Genomic DNA, 12903 nt, shown 5'->3' on the forward strand with positions numbered 1-12903 from the left:
TTTTATAGTGATAAAAGGGCCAGTCCATCAGAAGACATAACAATTATAAACATATAATTGTTATGTCTGAAAAGACAACACCAACATGCATTAAGCTAAAACTGACAGACTTGAAGGGATAAATAGACAATTCAGCAGTAATACTCAGAGACTTCAATATCCCACTCTAAATAATGGGTAGTACAACTAGAAAGAAGATCAGCAAGGAAATGGAAGAGCTGAATAACACTATAAGCCAAACAGACCTAACAGATATCTAGGGAACTCTCCACTCAAACAGCAGAATACATATTCTTCTCAAATTCACATAGAGCATCCTCTGATATAAACCATATGTTAGGCCATAAAACAAACCTCAATAATTGTAAAAAGATTGAAATTATAAAAAGCATGTTCTCTGACTACAATGGAATTCAATTACAAATCAATAACAGAAAGAAATTTGAGAATTTTACAAATATGTGGAAAATAGGAGCATACTTCTAAAAAAGCAATAGGCCAAAGAAGAAATCACAAGGCAAAGTAGAAAATACTTTGAAGTAAATAAAAATGAAGACACACCATATCAAAATTGATGGCATGCAGCTAAGGCAGTGCTTCAAGGAAAATTTATAGCTTCAAATGTGTCTATTATAAGATAAGAATGATTACGAATCTATAACACCACTTATCACCTTAAGACACTGGAAAGGAGTGCAAACCAAATCTAAAGCAAGCAAAGGAAGAAAATAATAGAGATTAGAGTGAAATTTAATGAAATAAGAGTAGAAAAACAAAGATAATATAAATGAAACAAAAAGTCAATTCTTTGAAATGACAAACAAAATTGAACAAACTTTTAGCTAGACTGACCAAAAGAAAAGAGAAAGGAGACTCAAAATACTAAAATCGGGAATGAAAGAGAAAACATCACTACTGATTTTAGAGATATAAAAAGGATTATAGGACTTCCCTGGTGGCGCAGTGGTTAAGAAACTGCCTGCCAATTCAGGGGACACGGGTTCAAGCCCGGGTCCAGGAAGATCCCACATGCTGCAGAGCAACTAAGCCCATGCACCACAACTACTGAGCCCGCGAGCCACAACTACTGAGCCTGTGAGCCACAACCACTAAAGCCTGCGCACCTAGAGCCCATGCTCCGCAACAAGAGAAGCCTCTGCAAGGAGAATCCTGTGCACTGCAATGAAGAGCAGCCCCCACTCACTGCAACTAGAGAAAGCCTGTGTGCAGCAAGAAAGACCCAACACAGCCAAAAATAAATAAATAAATTTTAAAAAAGGATTATAAATGAATATTATGAACAACTATACCAGCAAATTGGATAATTTAGATGAAATGGACAAATTCCTAGAAAGACAAAAACTACTAAAACTGATTCAAGAGGAAATAGAAAATATGAATAGACCTATAACAGGAAATTAAATTAGTAATTTTAAAACTTTCAACAAGAAGAGACCAGACCCAGAATTCACTGGTGAATTCTACTAAACATTTGAAGAAGAATTAATACCAATTCTTCACAAACTCTTACAAAAAATGGAAGAGGGAAAACTTCTTGTCTTCTTCTATGAGACAAAACCAGACAAAGGCATCACAAGAAAATAAAATTATGAAACAATATCTTTTATGAATATATATGCATAAAAACATCAAAATATTAGCAAACTAAATCTAGCAAGATGAAAAGAATTTTCACCACAACCAAGTGGAATATTCTCCAGAAATACAAGGCTCAACATACAAAAATTGATCAATATAATACACCATGGTAATATAATAAAGGACAAAAACCACACAATCATTTCAATAGATGAAAAAAAAAATTTGACAAAATCCAACACCCTTTCATGATTAAAAAAAAAGAAAGAAAAAAAAACTCAGTAAACTAGGAATAGAAGGGAACTGCATCAACCTGATGCAAGGGATCTATGAAAAATCTATTGCTAACATCATACTTAATGGCAAAAGCCTGAAAACTTCCCCCTACAATCAGGAACAAGACAAGGATGTCCACTCTCACCACTTCTATTCAACAAGGTACTGAAGGTTTTATCCAGGGCAATTAGCCAAGAAGAAGAAATAAAAGACATTAAAATTGAAAAGGAATTTCTATTTGCAGAGGACATGATCTTGAATATTGAAAATCCTAAAAAATTGCTAGAACCAATAAACAGGTTCAACAAGTTCAGAGTATAATATCTATATACAAAAATCAACTGTATATTTACACATTAGCAATGAATGATATGAAGATGAAATTAAGAAAACAATTCCATTTACTATAGCATCAAAAAGAATAAAATATTTAGGAGTAAATTTTTAAAAAGAAGTTCAAAACTTATATTCTGAATACTCAAACATTGTTGAAAGAAATTAAAGATGACCTAAATAGATAGAAAGGTATTTGTGCTTGTGAATTGAAGGAAAATATTAAGATAGCAACATTCTCCAAACTAATCTACAGATTAATACAGTCTTTATCAAAATCTCAGCTGGCTTCTTTGCAGAAACTGATAAACTGATGAAAAAATTCATATGAAAATTCAAGAATCCTGAATAGCCAAACAATCTTGAAAAAAAAGCAAAGTTGGGGGCTTCCCTGGTGGTGCAGTGGTTGAGAGTCCACCTGCCGATGCAGGGGACACGGGTTCGTGCCCCGGTCCGGGAGGATCCCACATGCCGCAGAGCGGCTGGGCCTATGGGCCATGGCCACTGAGCCTGCGCGTCCGGAGCCTGTGCTCCGCAACGGGAGAGGCCACAACAGTGAGAGGCCTGCGTACCGCAAAAAAAAACAAAGTTGGAGAACTCACTTCCTGATTTTAAAACTTACCACAAATCAATGGTAATCAAGACAGTGTGGTACTGGCCCAAGAATAGACATACAGATCAATGGAATTGAACTGACAGTCCAGAAATAAACCCACACATCTATGGTCAACTGACTTTCAACAAGGGTGCCAAGACCATCCAATGGGGAAAGAATAGTCTTTTCAACAAATGGTTCTGGGACAACTGAGTATCCACATGTGAAGGATGAAGTTGAATCCTTATCTCACACCATATACAAAAATTAACTCAAAATGGATCAAAGACCTAAATGTAAGACCTAAAACTAAAAAACTCATAGAAGAAAATTTAGGGTAAACCTTCATGACCATGAATTTGGCAAAGTATTCTTAGAAATGACACTAAAAGCATGACCAACAAAAGGAAAAATAGATACATTAATCAAAATTAAAATCCTTTTTGCTTCAAAGAACTGTTTTGTGTTGGTTTCAGCCTATCAGTAGTGATGCTATTGGCTAAAAATGCCTTAGGCATTCTCCTGGCCTCATACTACTTGTGGCAAGCCTCCATAGACATTTCCCAGACTGGAGCCAGTGTTGAGGTTGGACTGGCCCTTGTGGTTCTATTATGATTGCAAGATGCACCTCAGCAACAACTATCAGAGAACTTTGAAAAATCAAGGTTTATTATTCACAGGTCCTGGAAGGTACAGGGCATCCCCAAGGATCACACAGTGAGGTTGTGGGGAGAGAGAGAGAGAAAGTGTGGACCGGGGTTCTGCCCTTGGGGTTGAGGGTGGGGTGCCTGGGATTTTGTGGGTTCACTCTTTACTGGCAAATTTAAAGCATAAGAGTGGGAATTAGGGCGTGGGAAGGGAAAAGCAGAGTCAATCAAGTGTTCAGTTACTCCAGGGCTTTCTGAAAGGAGAACTTCATGGGTGGGGTCGCCTGGCTACTTATCTATTTGTTTAACTAGAAGTTATGTCATACAGCTGGCAACATGTTTATTTGAGATGGATGTCTTGAAATGGATGCCTCAGAAATCAAAAACTTAATGCCAGGCACTTACATTACAATACATAAAACCTTAATGTCAGGCATTTATACTACAATGACACTATATTAATTTCCTACGGCTGCCATAACAAAGTACCACAAACTGAGTGGCTTAAAACAATAGAAATTTATCTTGTCACAGTTCTGGAGGCTGGAAGTCCAAAATCAGGGTATTGACAAAACCATTCCCTCTGAAATCTGTAGGAGAGAATCCTTCCTTGCCACTTCCTAGCTTCTGGTGATAGTCGTCAATCCTTGGCATTCCTTGACTTACAGCTGCATAATTCCAACCTCCACCTCTGTCATAACATGGTGTTCTCTGACATCACAGTGACTGGTAATAGACACCGGTTTTCCATTTGTACCTTCACAACACCTTCTTATAAGGATACCAGTCATATTGAATTAAGGCCCACTGTATTCCAGTTTGACCCTAGCTTAATTAATTACATCTGCAATGACTCTATTTGCAAATAAGGTCACATTCTGAGACACTGGGGGGTTAGGACTTCAACAGATCTTTTTGGGAAACATAATTCAACTCATAACAGACACTATCAGAAGTGAAAAGACAACCCATAGAATGTGAGAAAGTACTTATAAATTATGTATCTGATAAGGGACTTGTATTTAGAATATATAAAGAACTCTTAACAACCCAGTAATAAAGACAATTTAACCCAATTTTTTTTTTTTTTTTTTTTTTGGCCGCACCATGTGGCATGTTGGACGTTAGTTCCCCCACCAGGGGTCGAACCCATGCCCCCTGCAGCGGAAGTGTGGAGTATTAACCACTGGACTGCCAGGGAAGTGCGTAATTTAACCCCATTTTTAAACGGGCAAAGGAGGGAATTCCCTGGCAGTCCAGTTGTTGGCACTCTGTGCTTTTGCTGCCTAGGGCTCGGGTCAATCCCTGATCAGGGAACTAAGATCCCACAGGCCACATGGCATGGCCAAAAAAAAAAAAATAATAATAATAAAATAAAACGGGCAAAGGAGATGAACAGACATTTCTCTAAGGAAGGTATACAAATGGCCAACATGAAAACATGTTCAACATCATTAACCATTAGGAAAATGAAAATCAAAACCACAATGAGATACCACTTTACATCCACTTATAATAAAAAAGGTAATAACGAGTGTTGTGATGGATGTAAAGAAATTGGGACCCTCATATAGTGCTGGTGGCAATGTAAAACGGTACACTTGCTTTGGAAAATGGTCTGGCTGTTCCTCCAATGGTTAAACATAGAGTTACCATATAAGCCAGCCAATTCTACTCCTAGGTATATACCCAAGAGAAATGAAAACATATGTTCATACAAAAACTTGTACAAAGATGCTCATAGCACCATTATTTATAATAGCCAAAAAGTTGAAAAACTCAGATGTCAATCAATTGATAGATAAATAAACAAAATGTGGTGTATCCATACAAGGCAATATTATCCAGCCATAAAATGGAATGAAGTGCTGATACATAACACAATGTGAACGAACCTTGAAAACATTGTGCTAAGTGAAAGTAGCCAGTCACAAAAGACCACATATTATATGATTTCATTTATTTGAATGTCCAAAACAGGAAAATCTATATATAGAGAGATAGATTAGTGGTTGCCTAGGGCTGAGTGATTTGCGGGGAGGTGGAGAGTGACTGGTAATATACAGAGTTTCTTTTGTGGGTGATGAAAATATTCTAAAATCAATTATAGTGATAGTTGTTCAACTCTATGAATACACTAAAAAACCATTGAATTGTACAGTTTAAATAAGTGAATTGGGACTTCCCTGGTGGTGCAGTGGTTGGGGGTCCGCCTGCCGATGCAGGGGACGCGGGTTTGTGCCCCGGCCCAGGAGGATCCCACATGCTGCAGAGCGGCTGGGCCCGTGAGCCATGGCTGCTGAGCCTGCGCATCCAGAGCCTGTGCTCTGCAACAGGAGAGGCCACAACGGTGAGAGGCCCGCGTGCCACGCAAAAAAAAAAAATAATAAGTGAATCATATGGTATGTGAATTGTACCTCAAAAAACCGTTTTGAAGAATGGAGGGCTTCCCTGGTGGCACAGTGGTTAAGAATCTGCCTGCCAATGCAGGGGACATGGGTTCAAGCCCTGGTCTGGGCAGATCCCACATGCTGTGGAGCAACAAAGTCCGTGCACCACAACAACTGAGCCTGTGCTCTAGAGCCCATGAGCCACAACTACTGAAGCCTGCGAGCCACAACTACTGAAGCCCATGTGCCACAGCTACTGAAGCCCGTGTGCTTAGAGCCCATGCTCTGCAACAAGAGAAGCCACTGCAATGAGAAGCCCACGCACCACAATGAAGAGTAGCCCTTGCTCACCGCAACTAGAGAAAGCCCGCGTGCAGCAACAAAGACCTAACACAGCCAAAAATAAAATAAATAAATATATTATTTTTTTTAATGGAGAGAAGATTCCAGAAAGTGACATCAGATCTTATACAAAGGATCAGGAATCAGATCAGAATCAGACCTCTTAATAGCAACATTTGAAGCTAGAAGTCCTCAAAGCAATGCCTTAAAGATGCTGAAGGAAAAGTACTTTCAACTGAGAATTATATACCCAGCCAAAGTATCAATACAATGTGAGAGTAGAATGTAGATATTTTCAGATATGCAAAGTTTGAAAAACTTTATCTCCCATGCAGACTTCCTGGGAAGCTACTGAAGGATGTGCTCCACCCCCTAGAAGGGCATAAAACAAGAAAGAAAAAATTGAATCCAGGAAAACCAGAGATAATTAAAGAAAGAAGTTTCAGTATGTTGGCCAGGAGAAGTCCCAGGATGACAGCTCTGTGGCTGATCTAGAGCTATTAGTTCAGATGGAGGCAGGAGAACCAGAGACTCCAGTAGAGGTGTCTCAGAGGGAAAAAAGAAATAAGGAATTGGAACTGATAATGAAAATGTGTATCAAGAATCATTTTACAGGGCTTTTGCAGGGTGTGGGAAGGGTCAAAAAAAAAAAAATGAAAAAATGAGTCAACGATTACCCTGAAGAGAGAAAGAAGTTTACAAAGAAAGGAAAGGTAGTTACAGCATACTACTTGGCTCAGCCGTGAGCACTAGTGATTGATTGTGAATGTAACCAAGAAATGTGGTGTCGTGATATTGAAAGGAGAGGGAAAAGGGTGTAAGTAAACCTCATTTATCATGAGAGGAAGGCCAAGAGACAGTATCTAAATTGGACCTCTCTGGAGATAGCAATAATAGCAACAAATGCTTTATTCAGGAGATAAAAACCAGAAGAAATAACAGAATGAGTTGAGGTGGTCACTTCTGGAGAGCAGGGTGGAGTGACGTAGGAGAGTGCTGTCTTTGTTCTAACCCTTTAGCACAGTTTGACTCTGTGAACAATTTTCGCACATGGGTTTGGGAAGATAAAAATTAATTGAGGGCTTCCCTGGTGGCGCAGTGGTTGAGAGTCCGCCTGCCGATGCAGGGGACGCGGGTTCTTGCCCCGGTCCGGGAGGATCCCACATGCCATGGAGCGGCTGGGCCCGTGAGCCATGGCCGCTGAGCCTGCGCGTCCGGAGCCTGTGCTCCGCAACGGGAGAGGCCACAACAGTGAGAGGCCCGAGTACCGCAAAAACAACAACAACAACAACAAAAAACCCTGAGCAAACAACCCCATCTGTCTTTTCAGCCGTCTCATAAAGTGCATTCTCACCCTGTGAGGCAGGTATGATAAGGGTTCTTGTGAGGGCCAAAAGAGATGCTGCTTCGTAAAACATGAAGTTGCATGTTGTTTAAAAGGTTGTTATCAGGCAGGACAGAAGGAAATATCCCCATGTTACACACAGGAAAACAGAGACCCCCACCACCCCAAAATGGAAGTAGTCCCCCAAATCGCACAGCTGGCAGAGCTGGAGTTCTGACTCCCTGTCTGGCTTTCACTCAGCTGACATCAGGCCCAGGGACCTCTTAGCAATCATGCTTCCCCACCTCCCCTCTCTCCCAGCTGACCCCACCCTTGCCCTCAGACACTTTCCACAACTTCCCTGGCTCTGAGCCCCACCTGGAGGGTGATTAATGTGAGGGCCCTTGTCATCAGGACTGAGTTCTCATTCTGGTCACACTCTGAGCCCTGATCCTGGTCATAGACTGATCCCTGATGCTGGTTGCAGACTGAGCCCCCCATCCCTTGCCACTAAATCCCTTAACAATATTTACAACCAAACATAAGCTGGGCCTGGCCTAGAAGACATGGATGGCTGGGTTCCATCCCTCTCCAGTGCTGTCTCAGGGTCAGGGTTGGTGCAGCTGTGGCCTGGCTAAAGTCTGTGACATGGTTTCCCTCCATCCTGGACTAGACTCAAAGCCACAGCCTGTGCCCAGTCCGTTTCTGTCCCCTCCCACTGCTGTTCCTTGTGCGGGTGGGGGATTGTGGGGCCCATGGTACACTTTGAGCAGAGATTGTCTGTGATGAGTCATCCTTCCTCACAACAGAGAAGTCTAACATGGACAGTACTTTTTCTGACTTCTCTGCTGCAAGGGAGTAACCTCACCAACACATATGTTCAAGTACAGCCTTGAACTGGCTGTTTCCCACCCTGAGCTCTTCACTCCCATCCCTCACCAGGGCAGCATTTCTCCAGCATGATTTCCAGGAGTTGCCAGAACACTGGCTTGTTGCAGCTGCTGCCCTGCGCTTAGTGACCGGCACGCCCTCCGAGCAGTCCTCTAGGGTCAGTTGGGAGGCAAGGCTGACTTTTAACCCTCTCATCTCTTGTCAGTCCCAGGAGAGGTGGAAGGTCAGGGAAGGGGCAGTGGCAGATGCTGGGTCTGGGAAAGTTGGAGGGGAGAAGACAAAGGGGTGGGGTGGGGGCAGGCATAGGATCATGGTCTTGATATACCACTGGGTCACAAATGTCAGGGCAGTCAGGAAGCTGAAAGACTTCCTCTCCTGCCCCTGTGTCAAACAGATGGAGAAATGAGGTCCCTGGAAGAGGAATGTTCCCAAGATCCCACGATGACTTGGGATCAGATTGGGGGCCCAGACGATTTTTTGCGCTGAAGATTAGCCTCGGGCAGAGGGGGCAGACTCCACGGCCCCTAAGGCCAGAAGAGGACTCTTGCAGAAGGCCTAGGGGGACAGAGGGAAGGGCTCCAGGGAAGGAAGATCTTCCTTATTATCTGAGTTGTCCAGCCCCTGGGACCTCTGGTTGGAGGGGACGTAGGGTCAGAGTTCCTTATCATCAAAAGCATAGCAAGCACAGGCTGGACCGTAGTATGAGGATGTGCCCACAGTGAGGGGAGCTTGCTTGCTCCTTTGGCCATGTTTCTTTTTGTGGGACTGGAACCGAGTTGTGTTCCCCACAATCCTGGGGTTCCTTTGCTTGACCTAAGGGTCTGCTCTCCTTTCTGAGCCCTCAAGGTCCAGAACAGCTCCCTTGAGCAGCCCTGGAGCTCTGCAGCTGCCTCTGGCTGGCCACAAGGCACTGGGGCTGTAAGAAGCAACTGGACCCAACATAGTAAGAATATGTATTTGAGGAGGAAAGTTGGGAGGGGGCCACCCTGGGGGGTGTTGCTTATGGGAGCAGACTAGGTCAGAGAAAATCATGGTAGCAGGTGGGAACCCTGTCCCTCCTCCAAGCCAAGGGTCTGTGCTGCAGCTTTAGGGTGGCAAGAGGTGCTTAGGCTCTTGCCTCAATGCTGCTACCCAGTGCCTCCCAGATCCTCCCTGCCTGTGCACCAAAGCCTGTTTTTGGGGGCCTCTGGTGGCTGTGTCACCCTGGGGCCATCCTTTCTCCACTTTGGTTGTTTATGTGTCTCTCTGCCACTAGGCTGACAGCTCTTTGAAAGCCAAGTATTGCGGGTGGGTTCTCCGGGAAGCAGACTATGACTCAAAGTTTAGCATGCTGGATGTTCTTTAAGGAGACGTCTTGAGATTGATGCCTGTAGAAGGGAGGGGGAAGAGGCAGAACTGGGCAGAGCTGCACTGCAGGCCCCACCCCAGCTTTGGTTGCCTCATTGGGAGCTTGGAGCAGAATGGCCTGTCACAGTCCCACACTGGGTTGAAATAGCTGGGCCTTTATACCCCAACTAGATTAGTCTTTGTGTATAGAACACCCAGAGAAGGACATGACCTCTGGTAAAGCAAGTATCTGCAGCTGAAGCAATCCCTCAAGGGGCTGACAGCCCACAATACTCCTGCCCCTGGGTACCAAGTCCTTCCCTGAAGGGGAAAATGGGCATCGCATCTCAGTGTCTACTGTCCTGTGTTTTAGCGGGCTTTTAAGGAATGCTAGTTGAAGGAATGCATAGGTTGCTTTGAAAGAAGCCCCTAAAACATTTTGGCCTCGTTCTCCCTGTCTATTAAATGGGTATATCTTTTACACTTATGCTATAAAAGGCAAAGCTCATTATAAACACCATGTCCCATGGACGTATGCAACTCCCTTCAGTTCTCTTTCAGTTGATGCCCTGAGGTTGGGGCTAGGGCACTGACGGGTGGAGTGGGGAATGGAGGGTAGGTGGGGTGGGCTTGGCAGTTAGTGGTTGCTGTTTTAAGGAAAACCACAGCTGCCTGTGGTTTAGGGCGGTCAGTGAGGCCCAGGGGAAGGGAGGTTCACATGCAGGGTGGGCTGCGGGCACTGAGTCACCACCCAGAGGAAAACCACAGCTTCAAGAGCCCCAAGGCCCAAGGAAGAGTGGCAGATGAGCTGGGCAAGTGCCAGGTCTCAGGAGCGGGGATTTGGACAGCCTCCTTACTTCAAGGGCCAGCCCTGTTCAGGCTTGCAGGGAAGCACCTACCGTATGCCTGCCATGAGAAAGGCTGGCTCGGTGGCACATCTCTGTGCAACAGAACAGAGCAAGAGCTGGGTGACCCTAGAAAAGAACTATCCCTCTCTGGTCTCTAGCTCTCCACTCTCTGGGAAGATGGGGACAACTCTTGAATTTGAGAAAATTCATCTAAGATATCTGAAGACTCATAGTCCACAACTTTGCTTATATATAATTTTACCATCATCATTGTAGTCTAGAGTGGCTGCTATCTGTCACATTGCATTCATCTAATGATTCCTCAGTAACTATGAAATGTCTGTTTTTCTCTTTCTTCTTTGTAGGAAAATGAAATATTCTGAATTCTCATCTTCTACAATGAAAGCTAAAACAAACAAAGACGTTTCCAGACTTCTTGTTTCCATCTTCTTGAAAGATGTCTAATGCTTTGGACAAAACAATAAGAAAATTGAAAGATGGTGGAATAGTAATGATTCATATCACTATTGAATCATCCTTCCAGGTAATTCCATCATTCTTCTGTTTTTTTTATTATTTTAGTCTCTGTTTTTAAAAAGCATGGTTGAGAATAATTAATGAGTAATGATGAAATATAGTTCCTAGGAGGATGAAATAGCAAAATGTTTTAAGATCAGGATAAATTTTTTTTTTGCGGTACGCGGGCCTCTCACTGTTGTGGCCTCTCCTGTCGCGGAGCACAGGCTCCGGACACACAGGCTCAGCGGCCATGGCTCACGGGCCCAGCCACTCCACGGCATGTGGGATCTTCCTGGACCGGGGCACGAACCCACGTCCCCTACATCGGCAGGCGGACTCTCAACCACTGTGCCACCAGGGAAGCCCCAGGATAAATTTTGAATTTATCCAGGATTCAATGGATCAATATGGTAATTGATACATTTTGGATATATAAAGGATCCAATGGATTGTTATGGCAATTGTAAGATAGAACAAGCTTTATTCTATTAAAAAGATAATTGAAATTTCTCTTTGGGTTTTGGAAGACCCCTGTGAAAGGATAGAAGTCATAAAATATCAATCCTTATGAAGAGTTAAAACTGCTCAAAAAAGAAACTTAAAAATTAAAATTAGGTTTAAAGGACTCTGATGGTATACTGAGAGTTAAAATAAAATTCCCCAAGGGGGATTTAGCTGAAGGTCCACTTTTCCCTACACCCAAATAGGGAGGAATAAGCAGAGACTGTGAATTTGACATAAAATGAGACCCCATGAAATGACAAATGACATGCAAAAAGATGCAAATAAATGGGGACAGTAATGAGGGCCCCAGTGCTCCTGGTAGACATGGGATACTGGCTTCCTCTGGTTGGAAGATAGTTCCAAGAGAGCTGCCCCATCCTCTTCCCAGGGGCCACATGGCCCCTCTGGCTGGGAGACTCAGGCCCAAAGGCTGTTCTTGCTTCCTTGTTCCCTCTTCCAGTCATCTGCAGAGGCCCCTGTGGCCCACTGGAACCCTAAGACTTGGCACTCCAGGCCCCCTGCCACTGCCTGCTCACTCTGCTCTCCCTGCTGCATGGACCCTGGGGATGGAGTGTGGCACTGGATTCAGGGCACTATGGAGTCAGGACAACAGGGCATGGTGGATGGTTCTGTGGCACTCCCTGATCTCCTTCACGGTCTGTTCCTTCTCTTACACAGCCCCCTCCCTGCCCCCACACCATATGTTCAGCTGTTCTCTTCCTCACAGCTTCTGCAAACTCATTGTTTCTACCTCTTAATCTCTTAGATTGCTGGGCATGACCTCAGAGTCCAGATAGCTTCATGGCCTCTTTGACAGGCACCCTTTCAACTTAGCCTCAACCTCTCAAATCCCTAAGGGAGGAACTTCTAGTCATGGTAGGGTCATTGGTTTTAGATAGAATCTTCCATGGTAAACAACTATGAATGTGAGCAAAATATATGTGACAACAGTTTGCAGGGACTAGACAGCAGGCAAAGCAGGGCTATGATCTTTGGCAGATGGAGGGTACACAAGGTGAGCCCCATATTTACCCACTTTTCTTCCTGAGGCCATTTTCCAAACTGAGATGCAGGGAGCTAGACCAAGCAGGAGGTGACATCTCAAACAAATGTTTTGTTTTGTTTTGTTTTGTTTTGCGGTACGCGGGCCTCTCATTGTTGTGGCCTCTCCCGTTGCGGAGCACAGGCTCCGGACGCGCAGGCTCAGTGGCCATGGCTCACAGGCCCAGCCACTCCACAGCATGTGGGATCTTCCCAGACCAGGGCACAAACCCGTGTCCCCTGCATCAGCAGGCAGACTCTCAACCAC

The 12903-nt window shown here is 44.0% G+C and overlaps 1 protein-coding gene across 1 annotated transcript in view; it reads left to right on the top strand.

The window, feature by feature from the left end:
- Window positions 1-11055: 11055 nt before the first annotated feature.
- Window positions 11056-12903, top strand: part of C2H15orf39 (chromosome 2 C15orf39 homolog) — a 95222-nt gene continuing 93374 nt past the window's right edge. The window contains exon 1 of the mRNA XM_073801262.1: window positions 11056-11115. The gene's annotated coding sequence lies outside the window, so the exon portion shown is untranslated. The remainder of the gene's footprint in view (window positions 11116-12903) is intronic.

The sequence above is a fragment of the Tursiops truncatus genome, chromosome 2 (genome assembly GCF_011762595.2).
Source record: "Tursiops truncatus isolate mTurTru1 chromosome 2, mTurTru1.mat.Y, whole genome shotgun sequence".
In the NCBI taxonomy this organism is placed as follows: domain Eukaryota; kingdom Metazoa; phylum Chordata; class Mammalia; order Artiodactyla; family Delphinidae; genus Tursiops; species Tursiops truncatus.